This window comes from Martes martes (genome assembly GCF_963455335.1).
Source record: "Martes martes genome assembly, chromosome: 3".
Lineage (NCBI taxonomy): Eukaryota > Metazoa > Chordata > Mammalia > Carnivora > Mustelidae > Martes > Martes martes.
This window is the reverse complement of record NC_137890.1, coordinates 64,548,940-64,556,727: the sequence shown is the minus strand read 5'-3', so window position 1 is coordinate 64,556,727 and position 7,788 is coordinate 64,548,940.

Here is a 7,788-nt window from a genome sequence, read left to right as displayed (position 1 = left end):
TTTTCCTCAGTGTGGAAGCAACACAACCCAAAGCCAACTCGGATCTTTCCCAGGTCATCCTGTCTTTGCCAGTCTTTCTTCCCCCGACCATCTAGTCTCTTTCTTCTCATCAACTTCATCTTTAAAAACCTCCCAGATTGGGGGTTACACTTGCCAACTAATTGATACTCTTAACTGCATTCTCTACAAACTCAAATTATAGTAATAACCAAGGCTGTCATCCACAGTTTGTAATTATAAGAAATAATATGGAATATTAGAACTTTGAGAAAGGAGGCTGGGGACCAGAAACTCAGATTAAAACAGATGCATGTGTATGCACCAAGTCAGGGATTGTCTACTTTAGAATACTTTCCTCTGCATTGTTGGCATATATCCTTGGCTATGGCTTGATGTGGAAACCATGCCACGGGCATAGTGGGTAGGAAAATGGGTCCTGGCCCAATGTTTATAGCAGCAATGGCCACGGTCGCCAAACTGTGGAAAGAACCAAGATGCCCTTCAACGGACGAATGGATAAAGAAAATGTGGTTCATATACACTATGGAGTATTATGCCTCCATCAGAAAGGACGAATACCCAACTTTTGTAGCAACATGGACGGGACTGGAAGAGATTATGCTGAGTGAAATAAGTCAAGCAGAGAGAGTCAATTATCATATGGTTTCACTTATTTTTGGAGCATAACAAATAACACGGAGGCCAGGGGGAGATGGAGAGGAGAAGGGAGTTGAGGGAAATTGGAAGGGGAGGTGAACCATGAGAGACTATGGACTCTGAAAAACAACCTGAGGGTTTTGAAGGGGCGGGGAATGGGAGGTTGGGGGAACCAGGTGGTGGGTATAGGGGAGGGCACATATTGCATGGAGCACTGGGTGTGGTGCAAAAACAATGAATACTGTTACACTGAAAAGAAATAAAAGAAAAAGAAAGAAAGAAAAAAAAAAGAAAATGGGTCCTGGGGTTCACACTGCCTGCCGATGTGGGACATCATGTAACTTATTTAGTTCCTCTTCATGTTCCGTTTTTTTCATCTGTGAAATGGGCATGATGAAGTTTCTAGCAGAGCTAAGTGAGCAGTATATGAAATATTACATGTAAAGTATGCAGAATCGTGACCGGCATTAATAAATGGTAACCATGATTACTGTGAATGAGAGCTGAACTGTGTTTCTCAGGACTCAGCGATCTTCTTTCTAACATGACAATGTTGGGTCAATTTTCACACCATGTCTCTTTTCATCCTTGTGTCAAGCACATGGAAGATGGATTAGTGATTGTCCCAGTACTTCAAAACATTCGTTACCTTTGTTTAACACCTGTCCGTTTGCTGCAAATTTGCAAACTTGAGGGCCATTCCTGGTTCTGCCCTGTAGTTCTTCCATTCTATTCTGTTTCTTCCTGCACAATCTCTGCTTGAGCACCAAGTCATCATAACTTTGGGACTAACCTCACATGGAAAAGAGCAACAGGAAAACTTCCTGTGTCAATCATTTCTTGCAACAAGGTCATAGACAATCATTGTCTGGAACAAGAAGCTCCCTTTTCCTCTGAATCAGATGACCCTCCATGGTCATGCAGTGAAATGTTTTGGAAGTACTGCTTTAGCTCATTTCTAGATACAAGTCCCCTTAATATTAGCCGGATACCGCTTAGGTGCAAGGTTCAAAACAACAGAACAATAATTGTTCCCTGGTGGTGGCTGGCAAGAGCCTTCGGGGCACTTGCCGCAAATGCCTCCCTGTGGAAGATGACTAAGCAACTGTTTTTCTTCTTCCTGCAAAATGTCCCGAGCATCTCAGCCTAGAAAGCAAGAATGCTTTCAACGAGGACGGAATGCCTGGAACAGCTGTGGGGTTCGGGAGATGAATGAAACAAGAGATCATTCGCAACCTTTCCTCCTCCTTTGTCTAAAATAGAAATCACCGTGAGCGACGTTAGTGGAATTTTCTCCCCTCTGTCATGGGGGAAATAAAGCAGATCACCAATTGCTGGAATGTGCTCCCAATGAAGGTTTTTCTGTGTTTCTATATTTTCATTCAATCAATGACTGAACTAGGACAAGGTCCGGAAATGAGGACAGCTTTTTTGTTTTTGTTAGTTTGTTTCAGGACAACTGTGATTTTAGAAGTCCTATTTCTATTCCCACTCCTGACCTACAGGATGTTGTCCCTAAAGATGTATATTTGATTTGCCCTGAATGTTCATCTTAGGGCACCAGCGCCTTCTTGAAACAATTCGTTCTAGCCTCAGAACTTTCTCCTTCTCTAAGCTTCTGGTTTCAGGAAACCTCTCCCACCACCTGTCATCCACCATCATTTCATTTCTTGCTAAGATGCACACATACGTTCTAGGACATTTGCTACTCCCTTAGGAAAACGTTCCCTTTTCTTTAAATGATGAAGTTCTCTGATTTCATTAACTTTTCACTGATGTGACCATCCATTCTATTTTATTCTTTCTCATTTGTCCAATTCTTGGAATTTCCACCTCCTTAAATAACAAATTAAGTCCACAGATCTGTATGGATATTTATAGTGATAACTCCCTAAACTGCCAGTTCGACCTAGACTCCACTCCAGAATAATAAACATTTTCACCTATCAGCTGATGAAATATCTCTACCTAAGTATATCCCCCATCAATGAAATAATCAGTCCATTAGAAAACATTCTATTAAACAGGCATTTTTATTATGGAAATTTTGATGATGCATGTGAAATAATACATACAATGCATATAAGTATATAATGTGTGTGTGTTTATTGAATGAAATGAACAATGCATATACCGTCTAACCTCAGAACTAGAATACAACCAACACCATTAAAGCTATTTGAGTATCCTTCACAAGCCTTATCGTACCTCCCCATAACCACAATCCATAATTGTGCTGATTATTCTCTGGCATTTAAAACAGATTTTTAATTGTAAATGTATGTATGTTTTAAAAATTAATTAATTAATTATTTAAAAAGATTTTATACATTTATTTGAGACAGAGACAGAGCATGAACAAGGGGGAAGAGGCAGGGGGAGAGGGAGAAGCAGACTCCCCAATGAACTGACAGCCCCAGACAGGACTCCATCCCAGGACCCTGGGATCATGACCTGAGCCGAAGGCAGACACTTAACCAACTGAGCTACCCAGGTGCCCCTACAATGTATGTATAGATCTTGAAACAATGTATCACTTAGCTTTATCTGCTTTGACCATGTAAAAATACACATGTAATCTCCTGTGATTGCCTTTGTGGCTCCATATTGTTTTTAAGGTTTGTCCACGTTGCTGCTTGAGGCCACTGTTTGCTCATTTTCAGTGTACCTCACACATGACAAACAGGCCCCCATGCACTGACTTATCTAGGATATTTAAAAGTTTTTGCTATTACAAATCATGCTACCATGAATCTTTTTGTACATATGTCCTGGTGCATATATATGCAAAAGCTCTTCAGTACCTAAAATCGACGTGTGCACATTCAGAAATGGAATTGTCAGAATTTATGTTCAACTTTACAAGACTGTTGTAAACAGGATTTTGATTGTTTTCAAGTGGTTTGTTATCAACGGAATCTTCCACTAGCCCTGTACTGCTCTCAAGTATTGCCTGGGTTCCACATCCTTGAAGCGCTTGATGGTGTTGGAGCTTTTAATATTTGACAACTGAGTGGGTGTAAAATAGTATTTCATTATAATCTGAATTTAGATTTTCCTGAATTTTAATAAAGCTGAGCAATTTTCACAGGGCTGTTTACAATTCATGTTTTCTTCTCCCTGTATTGCACTTAGTGTTTTGTGCTTTTTATTTTTTATACTGATTGTATATAGTCTTTATATATACACTTGCATCTATTTTTAATATGTATATTATATATAATGTATATATATGTGCTTGACAGTTACATGAAGGGCAAATATAATTCTCCCCATTGTAGCTTATCTTTTTACCTTTTTAATGATGCCTTTGATATCAAATATGGGAAGCTTTAATATACTTAGTGTCTGGTATGTCTTGCGTAAAAAGCTATCCTTTTCTATGGAAGACAGGATATCCTTAAGACAGGATATTCTGTATTTTCTTTGAAAGCTTTTAGAGTTCTTTTCTCTTTTAAGTGTTTAATCCACCTAGAGTGGCTTTTTGTGCATTGTGTAGTGCAGGGATCCATTTTCATTTTCTTTCATATAAATAACCAGTTATCAGAGCACTTTGTAACAAACCGTCCAATACCTTAACTGATTTGCCATGCCAGCTGTTATAAATTGGTCCCATTGGAGTGAGTGCTCACGGTTTCCTTACTATACTCCACTATCAGTTCGGTTATCTCCAGTGAATACTACATTGTCTTCGTTTCTGTGCCTTCATAGTCTTGGTATTTGGTAGAGCAGGTTCTTAATTTCTTTAGAAGAATATCTATTCTCTGTAACCATGATAGTTGTGTATCCTTCATTTAAATAAGTTTTCTTTAATGATTGTCATAAAGTTAAAAAAAAATTCTCCGTGATGTTGTTACTCATCTTTTGATGGATTTATTCTGAAGTCATATGTCACTGTTTTCTTTTTATAGACTTAAATTTTTTTAGAGCACTTATATGTTCACAGCCAAATTGAGAGGAAGGTAAAGACTTCCCATACACCTCTTGCTCCCACACATGCATAGGCTCCCCCATTATCAAAATCCTCTGCCAGCGTGGTACACTTGTTGCAGTGGATGAACCTACATCGACACATCATTATCACCCAGAGTCCGTGGTTTGCATTAGGATTCACTCTTGGATTAGTGCATTCCATGGGCTTGCACAAACGCATAATGTCATGATAATGTTATGATGATGTCATCCATCCCTATAGTAGCATAGAAATACTCTAGGCCCCTGCTCTGAAAACCCTGTGCCCCACCTATTCATCCTTCTCTGCCCCTCCCCCCCAATGCCAGCAACCACCGATCTTCTGTGTCCATGGTTCTACCTTTTCCAGAATGTCATTTAGTTGGAATCCTATGGAAACTTGTCCAGATTGGCTTCTTTCACTCAGTAATATGCATTTAGGTTTCCACCATGTCTTTTTATAGCTTCGTAGCTCCTTTTTTTAGTGCCGGATAGTATTCCATTGCCTGGTATTCCTTTTGTTGAATGAAGTTTTTTCCTGTTGCTCATATTTGAGAATGCAACTGACTTTTGAATGTATTTGTAAATCTCACTAAGCTTTATATCTTCCTTTGTACCTTTTTGCCTTTTACTTTTTTATACCTTGTCATATTAGCAAGTCTGTAGACTACATTTTACTTGACCAGCCCACTTTTAAAGGGCTATTTCTAAAATTCCATAATTAAGAATAATGTGTGCTATACTTTTATAGATTTCCTTTACCTACTAAAGCTTCATTCTTTTCATAGTTTGATAAATGTGTTTTTTAACCATTATGGTGATTTTTATCAACCATTTTTTATAGACTGAAAAAATGGGTTTTTCTCCATGTGATGATTGCAATTTTAGATTTAATTTTATCCTTGCTTTACTATTAATAAATCTATCCTTTACCCCTGACAGAAACCCAGCTTGGTTATGGTGTACCATTTCCTAAGAATAATTTTGTCTTGCTAATAATTTATGTTTCTCTATTTTCTTGGGTAAGGTTGACTTGCATTTTTTTCTCCTACTATGCTTGTCTGAGTTTTGGTATCAAGGTTAAATAGGTCTATAAGAATAAATTGGTCTATTCTCTTGGAAGAGTGTGTGCAGTAGAATGAGCCTGAAAAGCCTTCTGAGCCTACTGCTTTCTTTCCATTTACAAGTGTCGTGATACCAACATACAGGCAAGTATGACATCTTACTGTGTGCTTATTTCTTCCACTTTTCTGTGCCTTCTCTGTTTTTTCTTATTCTATTTGCCCTCTCCACTGTTTAGGAGTTAAAAACACTAATGACTTTGAAGATTTGTTTATTTGAAAGAGAGAGACAGAGTGCTTGTGGGAGTGGGGTGGGGGAAGGGACGAGGAAGTGGGAGAGAAAAAATCCTCAAGAAGACGTCCCACTGAGTATGGAGCAGGAGGCAAGGCTCAATCTCATCATGATCCTGAGATCATGACCTGAGCCACGATCATGACTTGAGTGGAAATCAAGAGTTGGATGCTTAACTGACTGAGTCACCCAGGAGCCCCGAACACCAATGACTTTGAACTCTAGGACTTCTACCAGAAATAAATTAAATTAGGAATTTAAAAATTTAGTCAGTATCAAATTGCCCCTCCTGAATACACGGACCTGGATACTTTAATTTTGATCTCCCTTCCCAACTGACTTGCCAATATTGCCCAATATTTTATCACTTAACTGACCCAAATTATTTACTAGTGTTGTGTCACCTTAAGAACCAACAAAGGCTCACTAAATTTAATTTGGAGTAAAGCCTTTTTTTGAAGTCAATAAATTTATATTTAAGGGATTTCACATGTGATTTCTCCTACTACCAATCACCTTAGATCCCCCAGTCTGTCATAATGTTCCGGGCTTTTTAAAAAGAACTTTTGCTCAATCCACAGTTGTCATTGTCAGTTCCCAATGCTTCTTCTTCCTTTTTTTTTGAATTCTTAAGCAGGATCCAAACCTAGTGTGGCGCCCGACACGTGGCTCCATCTCACGACCCTAAGATCACAGTCTGAGCCGAAATCAAGAGTCTGAAGCTTAACCGACTGAGCCACCCAGGTGCCCCCCAGTTGGACTTTTTAAATCTTCACTTGGATATGGACATACTTCAAAAAAGTTCCCACCTGTAATCTTTGGAATCCAATTTCTTCAAGCAATTGATTTAAGGGCCCTAGAAGTTAAGATTATAGAAAGTTCATCGATTACTATTTTGTCAAGTGATTTAAAAATATATTATTATTCCTTAATTGTTCCTAATTCTGGAAAGTCTTGTTCCATCCACTTTTAACAAGAAACGTTACAGGTCTCATTGTCACCCCTGCAATGATGGAAGCGCAACCTGTTTCTCAATATAGCCATATTAGCCGTCTGTGGACACCACAAACAGTGCTCAATTTCATCTAGAATGAGGCTTGGAGTAAATGAAGTCCTTTCTAAAATTGTGACACTAAGTGTATTTTATAAATGCAGACTAAACTCTCCTAGCAAATCAAGTGGTAAGGCTTAAAATTAAGGATCATCAATTATACGATTAAGTGTTTGCAAATCTTGTGTGACTATGGGCTTTATGGAAAGAGAATGCAAAGGTACATTCTCATCTTTTTCCATAATGCAGATCCTCACCATCTTCATTTTGGGATTTCTGCAAAAACCACCCAGTGTACTACTTCTAACTCAACTTCCATGCTATAGCCTGCGTGACTTTTGCAAAGTGCTTTCTATTTCAAATTGCTGACTCAAAACAAATGCCCGAGTCCTCAGCATGGCTTACAAGGTCTTTTGCAATATGTCCCTTGCTTTTGAGAATCCCCCAAACTACACCCTTCATTCAAACCCCACCCAGTTATGGGATTATTTTGCTGTGCTGGTCTGTCACACTTTGTGCCTTTATAAAGGATGTTATTTCTTATTCATCCTAAGACTTTAATGTCACTGAGGCTTTCTGGACTTCCTCAGGCAGAAAGGTACTCATGTTCTCTCGAGTATTTTCAAAGCACTTGGTAGTACAAGTAGCTTGGTATTGGTATTAAATGCTTAGTTCAAATTTACCACTTACTTTATTGTTGGACTTACTTTTTGAGTTATTTATCTGGTTAATTAAGTTGCTAGTACTTATCTCATAGGGTTATGAGATACATAAAA